At 42.3% G+C, this 24,647-nt stretch overlaps 1 protein-coding gene across 2 annotated transcripts in view; it reads left to right on the top strand.

Moving 5' to 3' along the window:
- RAB27B (RAB27B, member RAS oncogene family) overlaps positions 1–24,647 on the top strand; it is a 68,211-nt gene that overhangs the window by 2,421 nt on the left and 41,143 nt on the right. The window contains exon 1 of one of the 2 annotated variants that reach the window (XM_063128696.1): positions 21,431–21,497. The exons of the other annotated variant lie outside the window; for it this stretch is intronic. The gene's annotated coding sequence lies outside the window, so the exon portion shown is untranslated. Of the gene's footprint in view, positions 1–21,430; positions 21,498–24,647 lie in introns of those variants that run through there. 2 annotated transcript variants of the gene reach the window in all.

The following is a 24,647-nucleotide window of genomic DNA, read 5'->3' as shown; positions in this document are numbered from 1 at the left end:
ATTCACATGCTGTTGATACAGCAGTGATACACATGCGTGTGTGAACTGGCCTAAAGTTGCAATGCAAACTTCAGAAATACCAATACATGAGAAGAGAAGAATAGTAAACTATAAGATTCCTACTCTTTTAATTATTCTGCACCTTATACCTGGAGTGACTAACTTAAGTCCCATTCATTTCAATGGGTCTACTCTAAGTAGGACTTCAGATGGATTCTACCCTATGTATCCAGGCAGACAGAGCTAGGACAGACCAGTGGTACCCAGCTCATCTACCCAGGTTTGGGTGGCAAACACCAGGTTGGCCCTTCCATCCGCAATGAAATAATGGATGGCAACTGCTCTTCTTTGGACCATCCTGGCATTACCAAGCAGCACACCAAGCCAGGGGGCTGCTTAACAGGGCCACCTACATCTGTCTGGATAGGGGGAAGACCAGAAAGAGGGGTAACTTAGATGTCTCACTATTATTCTGTATGCATCTCTTCCTGCTTCTTCCTTCTCCAGACACTCCATTCTGTTCTTCCACCCACACGGCTCCCACTCCATCGGGGCTTCTCACATCATTTTCCCCCCACTTTATTTTTACACCTTCTCATTACTCTGGAAACAAAGCCCTATGAAGAGAGACTGAGAACTGGGCATGTTTAGCCTGGAGAAGAGAAGATTGAGGGGAGATATGATAGCACTCTTCAAATACTTGAAAGGTTGTCACACAGAGGAGGGCCAGGATCTCTTCTCGATCCTCCCAGAGTGCAGCATAACGGGCTCAAGTTGCAGGAAGCCAGATTCCGGCTGGACATCAGGAAAAACTTCCTGACTGTTAGAGCAGTACGGCAATGGAACCAGTTACCTAGGGAGGTTGTGGGCTCTCCCACACTAGAGGCCTTCAAGAGGCAGCTGGACAACCACCTTTAAGGTGGATTCCTGCACTGAGCAGGGGGTTGGACTCGATGGCTTTATAGGCCCCTTCCAACAGTTGTCCATTTCTTTCCCTCAATTTGTCAACATTCTATGCTATTGAGTTATCTTTTGGACTCTTTCAGGGCAGATGTCCAACTTTTAGGGGTTTTATTCCATAAGGTTTTGCTGCTGCCCATAGAAATCAACAAAGAAATCCAAGATTTTAATGTAGCTGGGATTGGGCACTGGTGGGATCATCTCACTCCCAAACCTCAAAATAGAAGGGGCAACCAAAAAGGATGGAGGAAATGCGAAATAGCCCAATGGAAAATAGAACATTGTTTTTTGTGAACCGCCCAGAGAGCTTCGGCTATTGGGCAGTATAAAAATGTAATAAATAAATAAATAAATAAATAAATAAATTCTCAGGGAGCACACAGTGCTGAATAGACCATTGGAGGAGGGGGGAAGTGGGGGAAGGAACTAGAGGATCAGCTATCCTTGACTTGATACTGACTAATAGGGATGTCTTAGTGGATAAAGTGGCAGTTACGGGAACTCTGGGGGAAAGTGACCTTGTCATACTTGAGTTCTTGATTTTAAAGGAAGCAAAAGCTGAGTGTAGCCATACATGTACTCTGGATTTCAGGAAAGCCAATTTTAATAAACTCAGAAATATAAGTAAGGTCCCATGGCAAGTGGCCCTAATGAGAAAAGGAGTCCAAGATGGGTGGGAGTTTTTTAAAAAGGAATTTTTAAAAGCACAGTTACAAACAATTCCAACAAGGAAAAAAAGATAGAAGGCAACAGAAGAAACCAATGTGGGTCCACAAAAGGCTTAGGGTTGACCTGAAAACAAAAAAGGACGCATATAGGAAGTGGAAGGAAGCCCAGGCTTCAAAAGAAGAGTACGAACAGATAGCACAGAAGTGCCAAAATGGCGTCAGGAAGGCTGAAGCTGAGAATGAACTGAGATTAGCAAGGGATGCTAAAAGCAACCAAAAAAACTTTCTTCAGGTGTATGCATAGTAAAAGACAGAGGAGAGAAATGGTGGTTCAGTGAGGATGGTAAATAGACAGATGAAAAAGAAAAGGCCGAATTTGCTCATTTCCTACTTCAGCTCAGCCTTCTCCCAAAACCAGGTCTATGACCATCCTGGCAAAAGGGAAGTACAAGCTGAAGGGGAAGGATTGCAGTTCAAGATTGATAAATGGTGAAGGAACACCTATTTTCTTTGAACAAGTTCAAATCTCCAGGGAAATTTCGTTGAACGAGTTCAAATCACCCTGGGAAATTTTTGGAGCAGATTATAAAAAAGTCAGTCTGTAAGCATCTTGAAAACAATGCAGTGATTACTAGAAGCCAGCATGGATTTGTCAAGAACAAATCATGTTAGACTAATCTGATCTCATTTTTTGATTGGGTAACACACACACACTCCTGTGGACTGCAGGAATGCTGTGGACATAATATAATATACAGTTATTTCAGCAAAGCTTTTGACAAAGTGCCCCATGACATTCTGATTAACAAACTAGCTAAAACTGGGCTAGATGGAACAACTATTAGGTGGATCCACAGTTGGCTACAGAATCGGACTCAAAGAGTGCTTATCAACAGTACCTTCTCAAAGTGTGAGGGGGGAGGTAATGAATGGGATCCTGGAACCAGTGCTCTTCAACAATTTTATTAATTGCTGGGCTGAAAACAACGGAATGAAATTTAATAGGGATAAATGCCAAGTTCTACACCTAGGAAAAATAAACCACATGCACAGTTACAAGATGGGGGACACTTGGCTCAGCAATACTACAAGCGAGAAGGATCTTGGAATTGTTCATAGAATCATAGAATAGCAGAGTTGGAAGGGGCCTACAAGGCCATTGAGTCCAACCCCCTGCTCAATGCAGGAATCCACCCTAAAGCATCCCTTACAGATGCTTGTCCAGCTGCCTCTTGAAGGCCTCTAGTGTGGGAGAGCCCACAACCTCCCTAGGTAACTGATTCCATTGTCATAGTGCTCTAACAGTCAGGAAGTTTTTCCTGATGTCCAGCCGGAATCTGGCTTCCTGTAACTTGAGCCCGTTATTCCGTGTCCTGCACTCTGGGAGGATCGAGAAGAGATCCTGGCCCTCCTCTGTGTGACAACCTTTTAAGTATTTGAAGAGTGCTATCATGTCTCCCTTCAATCTTCTCTTCTCCAGGCTAAACATGCCCAGTTCTTTCAGTCTCTCTTCATAGGGCTTTGTTTCTAGACCCCTGATCATCCTGGTTGCCCTCCTCTGAACACGCTCCAGCTTGTCTGCATCCCTCTTGAATTGTGGAGCCCAGAACTTGACGCAATACTCTAGATGAGGCCTAACCAGGGCCGAATAGAGAGGAACCAGTACCTCACGTGATTTGGAAGCTATATTTCTATTAATGCAGCCCAAAATAGCATTTGCCTTTCTTGCAGCCATATGTTGGCTCATATTCAGCTTGCAATCTACAACAATTCCAAAATCCTTCTCGTTTGTAGTATTGCTGAGCCAAGTATCCCCCATCTTGTAACTGTGCATTTGGTTTCTATTTCCTAAATGTAGAACTTGGCATTTATCCTTATTAAATTTCATCCTGTTGTTTTCAGCCCAGCACTCCAGCCTATCAAGATCACTTTGAAGTTTGTTTCTGTCTTCCAGGGTTTTAGCTATCCCACCCAATTTTGTGTCATCTGCAAATTTGATCAGCGTTCCCTGCACCTCCTCGTCCAAATCATTAATAAAAATGTTGAAGAGCACTGGGCCCAGGACTGAGCCCTGCGGCACCCCACTCGTTGCCTCTCCCCAGTTTGAGAAGGTTCCATTGATAGGTACTCTTTGAGTCCGATTCTGTAGCCAACTGTGAATCCACCTAATAGTTGTTCCATCTAGCCCACTTTTAGCTAGTTTGTTAATCAGAATGTCATGTGGTACTTTGTGTTGCTGAACACAAGCTGAAGATGAGCCAACAGTGTGATGTGGCTGCAAAAAAGGCAAAATGCTGTTTTGGGCTGCATTAACAGAAGTACGCGTGAGGTACTGGTTCCCCTCTATTTGGCACTGGTTAGGCCTCATCTTGTGTATGGTGTCCAGTTCTGGGCTCCACATTTCAAGAAGGATGTGGACATGCTGGAGTATGTTCAGAGGAGGGCAAAAAGGATGATCAGGGGTCTGGAAACAAAGCCCTATGAGGGGAGACCGAAAGAACTGGGCATGTTTAGCCTGGAGAAGAGAAGACTGAGGGGGAGACATGATAGCACTTTTCAAATACTTAAAAGGTTGTCACACAGAGGAGGGCCAGGATCTCTTCTTGATCTTCCCAGAGTGCAGGACAAACTAATGGGCTCAAGTTACAGGAAGCCAGATTCCGGCTGGACATCAGGAAAAAACTCCTGACTGTTAGAGCAGTATGACAATGGAACCCATTGCCTAGGGAGGTTGTGCTCTCCCACACTAGAGGCCTTCAAGAGGCAGCTGGACAGCCAACTGTCATGGATGCTTTAAAGTGGATTCCTGCACTGAGCAGAGGAGGTTGGACACTATGGCCTTATAGGTGTAAATTTGGTCCTTCAAACTCTACTATTCTGTGATTGAATGATGCTATGAAAAGAAAAACACTGAGTGTGGGATCGGGGGTGGGAGGAGGATCAGAGTGGGTGGAACCCTGAACAGAAGCAGTTCACACTGCAACATTGGCTGAGTTCACACAGCATGCTAATCCACCCTCAATGGTTGAGTGTGGGTTGTTGTTGAACCGTGAGCTGTTTGTTTGTTTGTTTGTTTATTACGTTTTTATACCGCCCAATAGCCGAAGCTCTCTGGGCGGTTCACAAAAATTAAAACCATAATAAAACAACCAACCGTCTAAAAACACAAATACAAAATACAGTGTAAAAAGCATAAGCAGTTGTTGTTGCACCATGGGTTATCGTATTGTGTAAATGCATATGTTTTCTGCAGGGTGGCTTGTTAACCATCCTGAATCACCCAACAGCAAACCATGAGTTGTCAAGATGGCTTGTTTGAGAAAAATGAACCACACTGCCTGGTTACCAAGACACCCTCTGTTCAGACGATAACCCATGCTACAACAATAGTCCATGATTCAATAACAACCCACATTCAACCGCTGAGTGTGGGTTAGCGTTGTTGTGTGAACCCAGTCATTTTTTTCTGCAGGATCCCACTTCTTTTGTGTAGTGGGAAATGGGAAGGATTAGGAGGGGGGGGGGAACGCTATGCAGTCCCTTGGGGCAGTTTAGTAGATGTTTATCCCTTTGCCTGGGAGAATGCAGAATGTATTAGCTGGTAAGAAACATTAAACAAGTAGGGGAAAAGAAAAGGGATGTGGAGGATGGAGGATTTAACACCCTTCCTCATCTTAAGCACTTCTATTAGGAATTAAATCCCAATCAGTGCAATTTACGTATGAATAACTGAAAGCAAGTCATGGGGCTCATCTACACCAAGCAGGATACTCCACTATGAAAGTGGTATGAAAGCAGTATATAAAAGCTAGGAGCCACACTACTGCTTTATAGCGGTATTGAAGTGCACTGAAGGATCTACACTACTGCTTCATAGTGGTACTGAAGTGCACTGACAACTGCTGGGGCCCATTGACACATCTACCCCAAGCAGGATATAACACTATGAAAGTGGTATGAAAGCAGTATATGGTATGTGTCAATGGGCCCCAACAGTTGTCAGTGCACTTCAATACCACTATAAAGCAGTAGTGTGGCTCCTGCATTTTATATACCGCTTTCATACCACTTTCATAGTGGATTATCTGCTTGGTGTAGATGAGCCCTTAGTTTGAACCGGGTATAGAGAAGGAAGAGTGATATATTTGACCTGAAATCAATGTGCCTAGATGAGTTTTCTCTATATATACTTTAGTTATTGTTTACTTACATTGTCATTCAAGGGAAGGGGTACTAGTGGAAAAGGAAAAGAACCATGACTCATCTGAATTCTACTTGATTTGACATAATCTCCAGCCTAAGACATCATGGTCTTGGGTACAACTCATCTCTTTCAATATTTCCATTGGAAACCTATCACGAACTGCACTCGTTTTAAAATGAGACAAGCGGTGTACTTCGGATGTGTTTCCTAGTTCTTGTATTTGCTCATAACAGATCATGAAACAGATTATAATTTTTTAGGCTTGAACTGTCTCCCTTGGACATTCAGGATGATGCAACTATTCTATTCCAGGTTTGACCAAGCCTGTGCAGTGCAGGTTTGGCGGTCAGTTAATGTCAAATTCACATTTCTGTTTGTTTGAAACAGCAACTGTATATTCTGCGAACTCCACATCTCTCTGACTACACACCACATCATCTCCTCTGTCCGCAGCACTTCCACAAGGGCCCAGTGGTAATCACAAAGTTGTCACAGCGAAATCTACCTCGGGATTGTTGTGAGGATAAAATGGAGTAATCCTAACTACATGACTCTGAACTCCTTGGAGGAACCATAGATACATATTAAATACATACATTCATACATACATACATACATATGGGCAGAGAATATACAGTTTAATCAGTGTAGGCTGGTAGCTCTGATTTTGGTGGGGCTGTAAATCCATTCAGAACCAGCCAGAACATTAAAGGAGCTATACAAAGTGCAAACAAGCAATCTAAATAAAGAAGGGGCCAGTCTTACCTCCTTAGGGAGAAAGTTCCACAGTTGGGATGCCACCAAAAAGAAGGCCTCATTCCATGTTCTCATCAATCTAGCTTCTCTTAGTGCTGGGACATACAGAAGGGCCTCTGAAGCAGATCTTAAAATATGGGTAGCTTCATATGGGAGGTGGTATTTCAGGTATCCTGGCATTATGGCTTTGTTCTGTGTTTTAGAATTTTAAATTTTGTATACTCATTTATATCTTAATTTTAGAATTTCTGTAAACCGCCCAGAGAGCCCTGGCTATGGGAGCGGTATACAAGTGCAATAAATAAATAAAATGAATAAATATCGCTTTGTAAGTAAGAACCAGCACCTTGAATTTTCTCCAGAAACAAATTGGCAGCTAGTTAGTGCACGACCATTGAAACATGGTCAACAAACAATGCGCTAGAAAGCAATCTGGCCGATACATTTTGCACTAGCTGCAGTTTCCAAACGCTCTTCAAGGGCAGCCCCAAATAGAGCACACTGTCATCGTTTCAACAGGAGATGATTAAGGCATAGATCACTGTGGTCAGATCTGCCTTCTACAGTAAATGGTGCAACTAGTGCACCAACCAAAGCCAGGCAAAGGCTCTCCTGGCCTGCTGGGTCCAGATGTTCCCTCGAGTTGAGAATATGATCCTTCACGAGGCAGTACAATCCCATCCAGAACACACTGGCTGATAGTTATTTAGGGTGGTGGGATCCAATGATGTTACACAGTTTCCTTTAAAGGAATTGGGTCACATTTACCTCCAAGAAAGTGTTTACTACCTCCACCATTCAATTGTCCAGTCTCTCTCTCTCTCTGGCAGTTTGTACTAACCAGGATGGACAAGGGTCCAACAGACAAGTGACTGGCCACAGTCCTCATAGCACATTGCCCACATCCTCAGGTTCAACAAGATGGAACTCATCCATCAAAACTGGAGAAGCAGCTGCCTAATCATCACCCTGGAGCCTGTTCTCAATTTGGAATGGATGCAAGCAGTTTTATCAACAAAGTGTTTTGCAAACTCGTCATAGCATTTTGCCAAGAACATCCGTTCACTATTCTGGGGCCCCAGAATGAAGCAGCCCCTTTACAACTCAAAACAACTCTGCTGGACAATACTATGCTACTGTGGCTGCGGCAGAGAATAATTTCTTCGCTGCCCCTACTGTCATGGAATAGGCTTTGAAATGGGCTCTAGCCCAGGCTCGGTTGCATTCAATCACCTCCCCATGTTACAAGTCAACTACAGCTTCGACAGGATTGCCAGCTCTAGTGGCTGGAAAATCCCTCAGAACATTTGGGAAACTTCCTGGGTTCATTCATCTCTGGGGGCACACCATCTTATCAGGGTCCCCACAACTGCAGAGGTTCAGAGTACTAGCAAATCTAAACTCTTATTATGTAATGGTCTGCCCATAACAATGGAGTTCTGCCCTGTGGGGCCAGATATGAAGTGAGACAGGCCTATGGTTCCCATGGAAGCCATCAAACCCAGCCCTGAACCTAAGTTTCCCCAAGACAATTGATTTAGAGAAATTCAAAACCACCTCTGAGACCACCTCGGGTAATGGGATGGGTGGCATACCCACAGAATCCCTATCCTGTCTCAATGCCCTATTAAAAGATACATATATTCATATATTTAAATCTGGGAAAGTGCTTAACAGAACATCGCAATAGGAGAATGGATTCCCAGTAGAATGCGAAGACTCCCCTCCCCTCCCATTGGACTTCCCACCCACTCTAAAAGGGGTAGATGACCATGCTTATAGAGGCTATCTTCTTTTCCATAGGTTGAGAGAGCATCATTGGTTTTCTCTTAGGAGGGCCATGTTGAGGACATATGGAACACATATGGAAATTAAAGCCAATTGAGAAGGGAGTCATAGCAGCACACTTTAGCAGCTAGCTTGTGCAAGCTGAAGTTTGGAGTTCAGAACTGGATAGATTTGTCCAAGTAGGCCTAGCCAGCCACAGCTTAGCAAGTCACACATACATTTATTTATTTATTTATTTATTACATTTATATACCACCCCACAGCCAAAGCTCTCTGGGCGGTTTACAAACATGCCAACACTTTACATACATGCCAACACTTATAGCATATGGTTCTCCAGTTCCATAGGGCTATGACCAGAGAGTATCAAATTTAAAACTTTGCCTTCAGATTCAAGTCCATTTGATGTTTGAAGTTTCTCAGATTCTTTCATTATCTGTAAAATCAAATGGAAACTTGCATGTTCAGGAAAGCTCGGTGCATAAATTCTCAGGCATGGAAAGTATCTCATATGTGTGGGAGCAGATTAGAATTATTACTATTCTACAGATATTACTGTTTTCACATTTACAGATATTTTACAGAGGCACGTTTGGAGTAAAAAGCCAGGTCGTTGTTGTACTAAACCACAAGATGGTTTCCTTCCTGAAATCTCTCAGCAACAACATCACCTTGATATTTTCATGTAGCAGCTTAATTTTATGGCACTGTGGCTGCTTTAGCCCACAAAAGATTAACTTCATTACTAGGATAGGAAAAAATGGGGGGGGACACACACACAATGGGCTCCATTTTTCAGATTTCCCATCATATTCAGCAGTTAGCTTTGCTGTGTAGATTTTAAAGAGCAATTCCTCTTCAGCCCTTTCCAGCACACACAGAGCATCCTAGATTACTTTATACATTTGTCAAGACACATGGAAGGATGAAAGTCCTGTGCCCAGTTAAAACGAAAAAGAAATTTTATTCTGCATTGTGTAAACAGTGCTGGCTTTGGACAACCAGACAGCAAAACGAGCCACTATGGCTTCTCCCCCTGTCCCCCATGCATGCCTTGCACGCAACCATCATTTGCATAATTCCCTATGATGCAGTACAAGTTGGCGTGTTGTCTGAACCCAGCGCATGGTGGGGTTGGCTCTGTACCTACCTAAAACCCACAATTTGCAGTACTGGTTGTAGGGTGGGTAGGAAGCCATCCACGCCTCACTGTGTGCCATACTGCATCATGGGGAATCATGCAAATGACATGGGGGCGGGGTGAGAATCTGCAGTGGCTTCTTTTACCGACATTTGTCCGAAAACCTAAGACTTTTAAGGTGCAATCCTATGTTTGTTTAGACAGTCAGCTGGAGCATGCTGGAAGTTGTAGGACATTTTTCTGTCTAAACATTCATAGGATTGTGCTCTAAGGTGGCAATCCTATAAGCTTGTTTAGCTGAGAGTAAGCCTTATTAAACTCAGTGGGATTTATTTCTGAGTAGACATGTATAAGATTGTACTATCACTGGGAATGTTATTTATTACATTAATATCCCATTTTTCTTCATTGGAAGTTAAGGGAGTGTTCATGGGTTCCAGCTGGTTTTCCATCCAGGCATTCACCAGACCTGCTTAGCTTCAGAAAGGTGGCTGCCTTATGAACCCACAGTTCATGTCCTAGGCCTCTTCTAGCAAGAGGAAATGAATGGGAACTTAGCAAGAGTGCTCTTGATATGCCCAAGCATTAAAGTTTTGGCTGGGCTACAGAGAAGCAACAAAATACAAATGCATTTCAGACTAGGCAAATAACCTCCTTCAAGTAATGTTTTTCATTTACCATGGTTATCTTTTTCTTCTTCTTCTTATTATTATTATTATTTATTTATATAGCACCATCAATGTCATTGTGAGCAGATTACATTAAATGTAACTATATTTGAACACATTAGGTAAACAATATATAGTGAAGTTTGTATATGGTTATTTAAGCTGATATAAAATTTCGTTCAAACTTTGCAAAGACACTTCTCATGTAGGTAATAACCTAACATTGCGGCCTGTTGAAAAAATAAAAGAATGAATTACACCCAAACTCAGAGGGCTCATGTACACCAAGCAGGATATTCCACTATGAAAGCAGTATATAAAAGGCAGGATCTACACTACTGCTTTATAGTGGTACTGAAGTGCACTAATAATAATAATAATAATAATAATAATAATAATAATAATAATAATAAATTTTCTTATCCGCCTCTCCATTTTGATCGAGGCGGGGAACAACAGTAAGTATAAAATACATAAAGTACTGATTAAAAACATAGTATACATTGTTAAAACATCCTAAAAAGCATCCTAAAAGCATCCTAAAATTCCACTGGATAGGCCTGCTGTAAGAGATCAGTCTTTACGGCTTTCTTAAATGCTAAAAGGCTGTTAAGTTGATGAATCTCCTCCGGTAGGCCATTCCACAGTCTGGGAGCAGTGGAAGAGAAGGTCCTCTGGGTAATATCTGTCAGCCTAATTTTGGCTGGCTGAAGGAAATTCTTCCCAGAGGACCTGAGTGTGCGGGGCTGATTGTACAGGAGAAGGCGATCCCGCAGGTAGCCTGGACCCAAACCATGTAGGGCTTTAAAGGTGATAACCAACACTTTATACTTGGCCCGGAAACTAATTGGCAGCCAGTGAAGTGATTTTAAAACTGGTGTAATGTGGTCCCCCCCTAGGTGTACCTGTGGCCAGCCTGGCTGCCATATTTTGAACTAGTTGAAGTTTCCAAACTAGGCACAAAGGTAGCCCTATGTAGAGCACATTGCAGAAGTTGAGCTGTTGGGGCCCATTGACACATACCTTATACCGCTTTCATACCACTTTCATAGTGTTATATCCTGCTTGGTGTAGATGTGTCATGGGCCCCAACAGTTGTCAGTGCACTTCAGTACCACTATAAAGCAATAGTGTAGATCCTGCCGTGCATTTCAATACTGCTATAAAGCAGTAGTGTGGCTCCTGGCTTTTATATAAGTTGGTACTGCCATCTGAATAGGCAGCACATAACACAATTTGCTAAGGTCAAAATCAACTAAGTCTGAGTAAAGCAATGAAAAAATTGTTTGTAAGGAGTTCTAATGGGGAGGTATGACTTAATGAGTGCACACCTTGTCTGTGGAAAGTCCCAGGTTTAATCTCTGATGTATCTAGCTAAAAGGATCTCAGGTACCTGGGATGAGAAATACCATTGCTTGGGACCAAGAGAGTGAGTTCCAGTCAGATTAAGTTCCAGTGAGTTCCAGTGTTGGGCTAGATGGCGAAACTCATTCTCAGGCAGCTGCTTGTATTTTTTTTTTAAAAAAAAAATTCTTACATTTCTATACTGTTTAGTAGCTGAAGCTCTTTGTGGAAAACTATTCATGATAGTTTAAACCTGCAGGAACAGGATGTTCCTGGTTAGTACCTCAAGTAGGCCATTAACTCACTAGGATGCTTTATACAAGCTTCAGTCTTCCAGCATCAGTCCTCCCATCGTAATAACATTGACCTGCCTTACCGGGCTTTTATCAGGTAGTTAATGTATGTAAGGCATTTGAGACACTTAGACCCTGTTGGGATATAATGGTGGTGACTGGCAGCAATTTGTGGATTAATTTACCCATATAAATTAACCCATGAATTGTAGGGAGACATGCGGTGCGCAAGCTACTTTCAGTTTCCAGGAACAACTTACGGCCGAGGCATTCGTAAGTTGTTTATTTCATGTGCAGACCCAGGCACTCGGGGCTGTTTGTGGGTTAATCAACACCAAATTAACCCAAGAACAAACCATGGGTTAACATGGAGTTGTATAACCTATGCACAACCCCAAGTGACCAGGTTCGGATGTCATGGAACCAACCTACGAATGCCACCGTTGTAGGTTGTTCCTGAAAACCGGACACGCATTGTGCACAGTGTGCATCCCCACAATTAATTAACCCACAAATTGCAGCTGGAAACCACCGTTACATCCAAACGTGGCCTTTAAAATGGGAAGAATATCGCACACTGTTCCTATGTTAAAGCATCTGGTTTCAAATATGGGTGACCATGAGCCAGTCACTATCTCTTAGCCTAACCTCTTTACAGGGTTGTGTGTTTGGGGAAAGAACTGTGTAAACAGCCTTGAGCCCCTTGGAAGAAAGGTGGGATATACATTTAATAATTAATATTCACACTCATACATACATAGTTTGTACTGTTCAGTATTTAAATCTTCATCACACCTTGATATCTCTCTCTCTCCAACAATTTTGTTTTTGTGGCAAATTGACTCTAAACTTAATCTGTGGTAGACTGAAAATTGTACTTTCCTTGACTTCTATTTATGAATATTCACGTCCTTTTTACAAAGATTTGCAGTGGTAAATCCCTAGTTAGACAAATGCTTGTGGAAATGTTGCTCTGCCAGGGACACAAATAGGGTGGAATGGAAGTACATGCTTAAACATGGATGAATATTTATGAACTATTTCCCCTATTTTGCATTCCTCTTTGGTAGATGCTAATTAATCCTTTTCAATCCCGTCTTTTATCTTCACCCAGGCCATCTGCCTTAAAAATGAAAGCACTCAGGTATTTGCAATTCCAGTCCCTCAATGCTTTCATCTACTACTGTAACGGAGAAGGAAATGATACTAAATAAAAACACTGCAACAGAAGGGATCCAAAGGTCATCTAGGCTTCTTCTTCTTATACGGGGACCCTTAAGCACCACTAAGGCTTTTCAGCTATGAGATGGAAGTGGGATGAAAACAGAGATTCCGCACAAGCTCTTAATAAAGCACCGTATTTGCTGTGTTCAGATGTAATGCTAAGCCAGAATTGATGAGAAGTTTGGCTTATTGTTCAGAAGAACCATGCTGATGCACACTACGTGATTGCCCTCTTTTTGCTCCCCCACATCAGGCACTAATGAACCAGGCACTAATGAAGAAGCAAAAACTCCCCAACATAAAAACCTGGACTCATAGTTTGTCATTCCCCTAATAAACCAGACTCTGAAGATAAGACTTAAAGTTGGTTTGCCATTCCTGGTTTGTTAGCGGAATGGCAAGCTGGGGAAAGGGTTCAGCTGTAACAGGAAGCCTTTGATTCCTTGTTATTTTCTAGTTTAGCTCCCCTCATTGGTGGGAGGAGCCAGACAGCAGCAATCAGGCAGTGTGCGTGAGCATGCTACTCCTGAATGATAAGCCAAAATTCTCAGCAATCCTGGCTTATTATTACACCTTCCAATTCTCCTCTCCATGGCAAAGATCTTCATATAATCAGTAGTGCTCTCCACCCCATACGCGCTCGCTTCGCACTCGCATTGTCGTCCTTTCAGCACTGCATTAAGACTTTCCTTTTCTCCCAAGCTTAGTAAGGTCTTTTATTTGATTCCGTGTGATATCGATGGTGGTTTTTCACTCCACTTATTTGCTTGATTTTTTTAGTTCCACCATTTTGAATTTGTATTTTATCGTGTTGATAGTTGTATATTTGCATTTTTAGGCTGGGTTGGATTTTTGAAGAATAATTTTTGCATTTTTATTATATTTTTGTTGTTATGTTTTAATTGTTCTTGTTTGATGCTCACATAATTTGTTTTATTAGGCACCTTAACACATATAAATGAATAAATAGTTTACTGGAACAAACCGTGGTTAGTTTTAACTTCGGTTGGTCCAAACAAGTCAATTTCTAGCTATGGTTTCTGTAGAGAACAGCAAACAAGTTATATTCTAGATCGCTAGGATTCTCCAAACATTGTCTCACTGCTCATCTCATGCCTGATTCTTGTTCACCCTTCCAATCGCTGCTCACTTTATGCAAATAGGAAACTTGCATAAATCGAGCAGCAATCATGTGGGAGATTTGCACAAATCTCCCCAAATTTGTGCAAATCTCCTAATTTGCACAAATATCCTCCATAGATTAAAGTGGGCTGATTCAGTCTCCTGGGGAAGACAAATTAGAAAATTTGCGCAAATTGAACTGGGAATTAGGAATGAGAAAACAAGCATGTGTTCAACAGTTTGCAAACATTTTCAACAGACATGTGCTTACACTCATGTTTGCGTTCAGGGCTTCAAACGGGAGATTCTTGCATGTTTTGCGAGTAAAAATGAAATTCTCTTACATCCTACCTTGGTTTTTGATCCTAGCTTGATTGGATACAACATAGTTAAAATGACAAACTGTGGTTCATTGGAAACAGAAGTTGATGCTTCTGACCTCTTCACTGCTGGAGCAGGGGAGGAGAGTGAAGGAGGACCAATTCTGTGAACCTTGCATTAAGCTATGGCACCCTACTGCCATTCCCCACCCTGCCCCCATCATCTGCTGCCTGATGCATCTGCTTCACACTACCTAATGGTAAGGCCAGCCCTGACATTCAGTTTACACACTGTTTGACAAATTCATGGCTAGGCTTTTCATTGAAAATGAAAGGCTTGTTCATTATTTGCAATGCACAATTCTAACATCTCGTCAGGATAGTGAATCATATCTCTGCTGGTACATTGACAGGTAGGTCAAGCTTGCATGGTATACTTTGCGACACGTTGCCATGTAGTACTAGCGTACAACAGCTGATTAACTTGACTTTGTTAACATGTACTATCTCACAGCCCTTTCAAAGTAATTAGTCATAGATCTATTTCAAGCCATTTCCCCCCCACCCTCCAACACCTCATAATCACACTGCAATCATGTTACATAGATTAATTTATATTGTGAGACATTTATCCTCTTGTTCAAATCTCTCTGCCCAGCAAAGGTGAATGATGGCAACACAGAAAACCAAGTCACTCGGCTACCACTACCCAGTTGAAATTTCACCAAGCTGTGTGCTTATTATTCCTTATTCTGATGTTGAACCTTGTTTATTAAAAATGTAAAGAACCATGCTGGATCAGGTGAAAAGTCCCTCTAGCCCAATTTTCCACAACCTGGATGATGGGAGTTGCAATCCAACACACCTGGAGGGCACCAGGTCAGGGAAGGCCACTGAAGTCCAATATCCTATTTCCCACCATAACCAATTAGATACCCTGGGAAGCCCACAACCGTGAAGGTAACATTCCTCCATGTTGTTCAGTGGCAAACTACCTCTGAACATGGAGGCTCAATATAGCCATCATGGCTAATAAACATTGATAGACCTGTCATTGACATGGGGGAAGGGCTTGCTCTTCATCAAGGCTTCTTCATTTAGAAAAAAAAAGGCAATTGGTGGTGGAAGGATGACATGATAGAGGCTTAGAAAGTTGTGCATGGTGTGGAGAAAGTTCTTGGATCCAGAACTGTCACTTGAGGCACAGGTGAACTCAGTGGCAAAGAGCACCTTTTATCAGCTTAGGTTGATATACCAACTACGCCCTTATCTGGACAGAGATAGCCTAGCTACAGGTATCCATGCTCTGATAACCTCTCGTTTGGATTACTGCAATGCGTTATACATGGGGCTGCCTTTGAAAATGGTCCAGAAGCTTCAACTGGTACAAAACAGGGCAGCACAGTTACAAACAGGGACTGGCCAACGAGACCACATCACGCCAGTCCTTTTCCAGCTTCATTAGCTGCCAGTCCAGGTCCGGGCCCGATTCAAAGTGCTGGTATTAACATTTAAAGCCCTAAACGGCTTGGGGCCAAGCTATCTGAAGGTACGCCTCCTCCCATATGTACCTGCCCGGACCCTAGGGTCATCCTCAGGGGTCCTTCTCCGTGCGCCCCTGCCAAAGGAAGTGAGGCAGGTGGCTACCAGGAGGAGGGCCTTCTCTGCTGTGGCACCCTGGCTGTGGAATGAGCTCCCTAAGGAGGTTCGCTTGGCACCTACATTATATGCTTTTAGACACCTGATGAAGACCTTTTTATTCTCCCAGCATTTTAACAGTCTATAAATAAATTTTAACTCAGTGTTTTAAATTTCTAATTTTGCATTGCTGCTGTTTTTATCTGGTTGAGCTTTTATATTGTATTTTATATTATGGTTTTATACTGTTGTTTTATACTTTGAATGGTTTTAATTTTTGTGAACCACCCAGAGAGCTCCAGCTATTGGGCGGTATAGAAATGTAATAAATAAATAAATAAATAAATAAATAAATAAATCCAGACCACAGAAAGGGGAAACTGTGGCACATAAATTTTAAGATTGTGAGGGGGAAGTAGGTCAGGGAATTCATAACGCCTCACACAAGGATTCCTTTGGACCCACATTCTCCAATTCCAGAAACAACTTCCATTGCATAGATAACTGAGTGACTTTATGGTCATGAGAACTAGAACAGAAGAATTGCCCCCTCCATTAATCACGTCTTTCATTCTTGCACTAAATGTTGCCCATCAGCAACCCCCCCCCCGATTTGCACCCATAGCATACACAACCCCCAAACCATTTACCCCCACAGACTCACCCATGCAAAACCCCAAGGCATTTACACACACACACACACACACACACACACACACACACACACAAGACAAGGCGTCTCTCTCTCTCACATACACACACACACCTCAAGGCCCACACAAGGACCCACTCACAGAACCTTAGCTAAGGTTCTTACAAGAACCTCTTGTCCTTTGGAGACCCATGGAACAGCTTTTCTTGTTTCCATGCTGTCATTAAGATGAGGGGGAGATACTGCCTTTGGAATGCACTGGCTCTTGGTGCACCTGAGGTGGCTGATTCCCACAGAGCCTGTTTCCCTCATCCCTTGCCTTCCCTGCCCAGGAAAGGTGAGGCCAAGGGGCCTTCAGGAAGCCCTGCATCAAGGTCTTCCAGGCTGTGGCAGCTTACAATCTGTGACCAGATTTAAAAGAGGGCAGGGCACCTGCAGCTTTAACTGTTGTGATGAAGAGGGAATTTCACCAGGTTCTCCATATATACAAATGCCACCGGCTGAAATTCCCTTGTCTATGCAAAGATACAGGAGCCCTGTCCTCCTTTTCATACGGTCACCCTACTTTTAAACCCTTGTGGGCATCACCACATTCTACTTCCATGAAGTAATTATGCATCTTGTGAAGAAGTACAGTGTTTTATTTGTTCTGAATAAACTGTCAATCAGCTTCATTTGGTGACTTCAAGTTCTAGTGTTATGAGAGACAGAGAAAACTTCTCTCTATCCACTTTCTTCACAGCATGAATGATTTATAAATTTCTATCGTATCTCCCCTTTGTCACCTCTAAACATCCCTCACTCATGCAGCACCAACACATCAATGGTGTGGATAGGCGAGAAATTCATATAGTTTGCATTTTAATGCAAACCTACCTAATATGCATTTCCCGAAGCAACACACGAACCAAAACAGTTATGCTTCAATATTCACAGTTTTCTGAATTTTGTGGTGCAGTTTTATACCAAAAATGTGTAAAAACGTGTATATTAGGAGAAAGTATGCACATGAATATGTGAAAATAACATACAAAAACACACTATATTATTTATTTATTTGTTTATTGCATTTCTATATTTATTTATTTATTTATTTATTTATTACATTTCTATACCGCCCAATAGCCGGAGCTCTCTGGGCGGTTCACAAAATTAAGACCATTCAAAGTATAAAACAACAGTATAAAACCATAATATAAAATACAATATAAAAGCACAACCAAAATAAAAACAGCAGCAATGCAAAAATACAAATTTAAAATACAAATTTAAAACATTCAAGTTAAAATTAATTTATAGACCGTTAAAATACTGGGAGAATATTTTTTTTCAAGCAATTAGGAAAATTGCTTGAAAATGGGTACATTATAGGCCAACATGCATATAAAAATGCATAATTTAAGGGAAATTTGCACAAAAATCTATACATGGACCTTTTTTTTAAAAAAAGATCACAAACATGCAAAATAGGACAAAATTTAATTAAAGTTGGAAAAAGATGATACAGAGCAAAACCAAAATTGATGCATTGGCCCATTCCTGGAATAGTCTTGCATATTTGCAGACCTCTGGAACATTACTACAGAATTTTTTTTACAAAGGGCCATCAATATATCTGTAACAAACAAATAAATATGTAACAAATAAATAAACAGGAAAATGTAATATTTTTAAACGCCTCCTAAAAATATACTTCTTTAGGCAAGTCTTCCCTGGACTGTAACTTATGCTGGTTTTATGTGATTTTAAAGTTTTAAATTGCATTGTCACATCATGGTTTTAGGCCACAGCTAGACCTAAGGTTTAACCTGGGATCATCCAGGGTTCACCCCTGCCTGAGCACTGGATCCCCTGTGTGTCACCTAGATGAACAGGTTTGACCCCTGGACGATCCAGGGATAAACCTTAGGTCTAGCTATGGCCTTAGTTGTAAACTGCCCAGAGAGCCTAGGCTGTTGGGCAGTATAAATATGTAGCAAATAATCTGCATGGCAATGTTCAACAAAAAAGAAGAAGCTCTGCCCCAAGAAGCTTACAATTTGACTGACTTAGGCATGGGAGCAGAGGGATGAGGCACTAGAAGCCAAGTATAACAAGGGATGCATGTGAGTAAATGTATCTCCATTGCAGGTGAAGAGAAAGGTGAGGGGTTAAAGAAAGTTACTACAAGAAATTAATATGGTCTTCCAGTTAATTAAGTTGATATAAGATGGTAAAGCAAGGTTAAGCCATGTGCTCTTACTTCGTGCTCTTCTTCTGTTGATTCATACTTCTAATTTGTCTCTGGAGATCTCTTACTTTTGAATTCTTATTGGAAATACAACCTGTGTCTTGGGTTATATTGAGGCGATTTGTGTCCCTAATGGGGTGTGGGTGCCTAAGTTCAATTTGCCTTTGTGCTAGAGCAGCTAGAGGCTAGAACCTTCCTTAAAAAACAAAAAAGCTTGTTTGACTTGCTTCAAAGCAATGCTTCAAAGCCAGCCCAATTACCTGTTTCAAAGAAGCTACCTTAATCATGAGCTTGTATAGGGACAACTCATTTTGGAGATCTAACTACAGCTACTACCTTAGATCATGCTGCCATTTTAAATTGCAGCCTCGTGTAGTTGCCGGTTAATCTGCTCCTGCCAGCCTTTGAAATGAGGCAAGGATTGGATGATTACATGATACATTTGGGACTTTTATTGACTGAGGTCAATTGCACTACTGGTCAATTTAATATGCGCCACTATAAATACCTGAATGGACTGTATTCATATAAAATAAACCAAATTAATGGTGACATCTTAAGCAGTGAGACTGATAGTGCTCCTCATATTTTACATGGCTAGTGATGTATACGCGTTTTAATCATTTTTATCTCCCAAAGTATTTGTTAAGTCATGGTATGTGGGTCCATAAATTTATCAAATATTCTGTGACATCTGAGACGTGAGCTTTTACAGCAGCATCTACAGAGATGACTTTTCCCCCCAGGTACAATTGTGCAATGTACATATTTTAAATGATTCATCATGGATTTTTTTTAACTGTTTGGTAAACCTTGATTCACAATTTCCTGATTCTTTCTATATTATCATCCTGCTTGTAGCTACAGCAACATGCGAGCATTGGGCCACCCGCCGTGGTCCTTCATTCTCCTCAGCCATTAGAGTGGAGGTGGAGGTTAAAAGCAGGATTTTGCGTAGTTTCTGGCCTTAGCAGGACTTCTGATACTCAATGGTGCACTCCTTGCCCACTTCAACACCCCCCCCCCCCATTATTCTGGATCTCCCAAGCCAATATCAGTGTGTGCAGTGTGTGTAATATTTATCTCTGGGGGTATTTGAACCCGAGTGCCTGGGTGCATTCATTCATTGCATGGACCATCGTCCCAGTTCATTAAACAACTACCAGGAAAACCTGAATTGTTATGCACGTAACAGACGAAGCTTTCCAAACGTCTTTTGATTACTTAATAGTCAGGGCAAAGGACTCTGTATATGTTCTAACTGCACTCTTCACATAGCCGTACACAAGGGCTCACCCTAATGTCTCAACCAATAAGTGCTGAATTGAGGGGGCCATTGAGTAGGGATCCAATAGGGATTCAGACGCAGTGGGAACACTCCTATCGCTGCCCTCCGGAATGCTCTGTCAGGAGCTACTCTAACCATGCTTCAAAGAGGCCTGGAGGAGGGCCTCTGGAGGCAAATATCACCTTATAAGCCCCATCTCCATCCAGTGTCACCATAAAGCCCCACCAATGCTAGCGCTTGAGGAGCGTCTCCTCATTCCCCACCCTCACCTGCAACAGACCACCTGAGGTCAGGCAAGCCAAACGCGGAGTCGGGCATCAGTGTATAGAATGTTTAATAAATGAAAAATAATTTCCTTTATGATTGAGTATTCAATAAATGTTGCCTTTTAAAAAAGATTCCTGGGTGCACACCCTAACGAAATGTGCTGTGCACGCCTATGACTCTTCTATATCACTATTTTATCTGCCCCAGGGCTGACTCCTACAGTAAAAGCAGATTTTGAAGCTCAGCCTAGCTAAACTTTGCCATGTATAATAAAGCTTGTGGGTCACATTTTGACCCCACTTTGCATTCTACTTTGGGTGCAGTTTCCTAATGAAGAATGTGGCTTATAAATGCTTAAGCAAAGAGCTATTTATTTTACCAAAAGAAGTCTGCGCTGTCCTTTTAATACAGGACTCTTAACATTCTCACTAACATGGAGAGCTCCAAGTTAGTCATGCAAGGAACAGAAAAGAGCCTGCAAAGTTTTAACAAGGAGCAGTGTGTGCTTAGCAGTTAGCAGGGTATGCATTTGAGTCATGACATGAGCACGTTCTGCCCCGGGTACATCCCTTCCCATCCGTGTGGACGCTGACACGGAACGCCTTTTCCCTCCAATCAGCCTTTTCAGGCAGAAGCTCCTGTGAGCTCAGAGCCGAGGGGTGGCGCCGAGTCAAAAGCAAGCCGACTTTTCTGCTGCGCGGCTGTGCTCCGAGCAGCGAGGGCTAAATCTAATCTTCCAGGGCTCTGCAACCAGAAGACTTCCCCCGCCCCCCTTCACTCACTTCAATGTTTTCAAGGATTGCTGGGTTGCTTCGGAGCATTCTTTTGGCTATCAGGAGTTGACCGTGGGGGGAGTCTTTTGGGAAGGCGAAACGGGGATTGGACCCTGTAATCGGACACCAAATCCGCAGGAGAGGAACAACTTTACGCACCGGTAAGTTTCACAACCGGGAGAGGGGAGAAACCCAGAGCCCGTTTATTATTTCGCAAATGTATTCCCACACCCTTATTCCTGTAAGCACGTTCTTAACCGCTCAGTAACTTTGCTAAAAGAAAACCAGACCTGAAGGTATGCCAGGACGGTAGGCCTTAAAAAGGACAAACAGGTTTGGAATATTATTTTTCAATTCTTGCTGTTAGTTACTTCTGAACGAATTGTAAGCCAGGTCACGGGCTTTTAAGGCTTTTTTTAAATGCAAACTTTTACCAGACAATTTAAAAACACCTTGCTTGTTTCTGGGTGTTTGCCTGTCGAACAGCTGGGGAGATCTCAGGGATGCAGGGTGGTTGGTTTTTTTGCCAGACTATTTCTACTTTAAGGTGCTTTAAGGTGGGTTCCTGCACTGAGCAGGGGGTTGGACTCGATGGTCTTATAGGCCCCTTCCAAAGCTACTATTCTACGCTTCTACTTTACACATGAAGCTTTTAAGCAGGATCGCAGGACACCTTGCAGATGTGAAAATAGCTTTGCTTTTTCTCTCGAGATAAATTATTCTAATTGATCGAACTATTACTTCCCAATTCACTATTACTTGTGGCCTTTTAAAATATGGCTTTTACAAAGTACAACTCTCTAACAGCATTTTTGTAATGTAGCTGTTAGTTTTTAAGATACTGATCTCTGCTGATGTGTACAGGAAGTGCTGTGGTAACTTAAAAAAAGAAAAGAAAAAAGGCGTAACCTGAAATAGTTTTGCTAAGGAGGGAAAAAGTGGCAGTCAAAGGTGATTTAGGTTGCAATCCTGTACACAGTCTCCTGGGAGCAAGCCCCATTGAACACAATGGCCATGTTCACATGGAACGGTAAGCCAGGATTCTAAGGAGTCCTAGATTACCATGAACAAGGTAATCCCGTTTGTTTTGTGTGTTGTCCTAACAGGGGGACTTTTCTTGCTTGCGCCCTTTGCAGATCAGGTTCATAAATATTACTTAGGATCGCAGCCATGATGGCTTGTACAGTTAGTATTTTTGAGCATCACCCTAGAACCTTGTTCAAAAGGGGCAAAGCTGCACAGGCAAGAGACTCGTGGCACTTAGGACCAAAAGGTTTCAGATGGTAGTATGCCAGCTACTTGTCTTCATTGTAATTAGACCTCACGATCTGTAACTCACTTAAAAGGAGTGTCCCTCATGTGGATAGGGGAACAATGGGAAGCCTGGATCCCTTCCTGACTTCCATGTCACCACCACAGACAAGCAACCCATGAGATAACTTACAAATTGACTAATCTAAAGCTTTGGCAGGAAATGTAGGCCAATCCTAAGGCGTTTTCACCTCCAGATAGATCAGCTAAAGAGCCACCTGGGTATCCTGCATGGTCTCCCTTGTCCTAAGACTCTCTGCCTGATTAACCCTCAAAACCATGGCTTCTGGAAGCTTAGCCAGCTAGCCAGAAGCCAAGAACTTCTGGAAGGCTCCTCTTCATTCCCAATAGTCAAGCTACTTCCTTTGTTTAACCTCAATCGGAGTATGTCCAAAACTGTCATCTCCTTTGCATTGTCTTATAACTGCTTATAACTGCTCCTGAAACTAAACGTATTTTGAGCACTCTTGAACAGCCTTGAAGCACTCGGGAGCATTGCTCAAGTCTTGTTCACTAGATCCAGGACATACTAAGAGTCCCCTGGGGTTTGCCTGGCATGCTACCCATTCCTCGTTATCTGCTTCTAGCTTTCCCTCTTCTCCGAACCTATTTTGCCAGGCCCAGAGTTTCCTTCTTTACTTGTACCACCTTGCTGCCTTATATGCTTAGATAGACCCGCCATGTTGCATCCGTAGATAGAGCTTCATGCCTTTTGAAGCACCCATTAATGCCTTTAGTCTGCACCCATTTAGGCAATACAGACCAAATCCACTGGAAACAGCCTATTGCCTGGAACTACCCCTCGGAGGCTTTACAATGCATATGTGTCTGCAGTATTGAAGGTTTTGTGGGTTACTTGGATTCCAGGAAGTAGATGTCTTGCATTGGGCATAGCTCCTAAGAACTGTGGGCTGTAGGGTCAGTGGTTCAATCCTCATATGGCCCAACATATTTCCAGGATTTTGAGCCAGGCATCTCAGACACTTAGTTCACTTCCCTCCCTTGCCTCTGTTTCCCTCTGTACATGTTTGCTATTGTCTTCAGCTCATCCAGGGCTCCAGGAGCGGCGTTGCTTCATTACCTTCCATTCCAAATTCTATTCTTCAACTGCAATCTGTGCCATGCGGGGCTTAGAGCTCCCTAATGACAGTTTAGCCTGCCATCAGACCCCTATCGGATGCCTTCAAATAGAGAACTGTTCTCTGTAAAGTAGGGCACATGGTCACCCTAGAACACAGTAAGGCTTATGTCTGAGTAAATACGCAGAAGATTGCAGTGCATGAGCTATATATAATCTTCATTAATTTACCTGAATTGCTGTGAGATGGTGGTGAGACGTTGACATTGTGTGTCCACCACTCCTAAATATATTTAAAGTAAATTCAGCTTGATTTCAGCTATTTGAAGCTTACACCAGGACACTGAATGCCTGACATAGAAATAAGTTTCACTGAAATCAAGAGGACTTACCTCTAGATAATGTGTTTTAAGATCAAGGTGTTTGATTATCAGAAATTTGGATAAATGAGTAATTAAAGGGGGGAAAGAAGTTTTGAAAATGAAGTTGTGTGTGTATAGGTGATATTGGGAAAGATTTGGCACAGCCTGTATCTGGGTAGCTAGGGAGTAGTAGTAGTAATACTTACATGAGGCTTAATATAATAAAATCTCCAAGCGGATATCTCCAAGCAATTATAGATATTTTAGATAATAGGGATTCTGTTTTCTATTGCTAGGTAACTGAAACAATATATTGGGTCCCAACCTGCTCCAATTGAAGTTAATGGAGGTTTGATCATCCAGTTCTATATAGACCGATAAACCATCAGTAACATCACTGGGATTCTGTGGGGTCGCATGTGGGTCATGGGTATACATAAGCAATGGATGGACTGACAGAATTCTGCTCTTTTACCAATTACACCATAGAGGACATAACTTCCTCTCTGTTACACCATATTACCATATTACCTCCATACAATCCAGACAGTAGATTTTAC

The sequence above is a fragment of the Elgaria multicarinata genome, chromosome 6, assembly GCF_023053635.1.
Source record: "Elgaria multicarinata webbii isolate HBS135686 ecotype San Diego chromosome 6, rElgMul1.1.pri, whole genome shotgun sequence".
NCBI lineage: Eukaryota > Metazoa > Chordata > Lepidosauria > Squamata > Anguidae > Elgaria > Elgaria multicarinata.
This window is presented reverse-complemented; position numbering and strand designations above follow the sequence as displayed.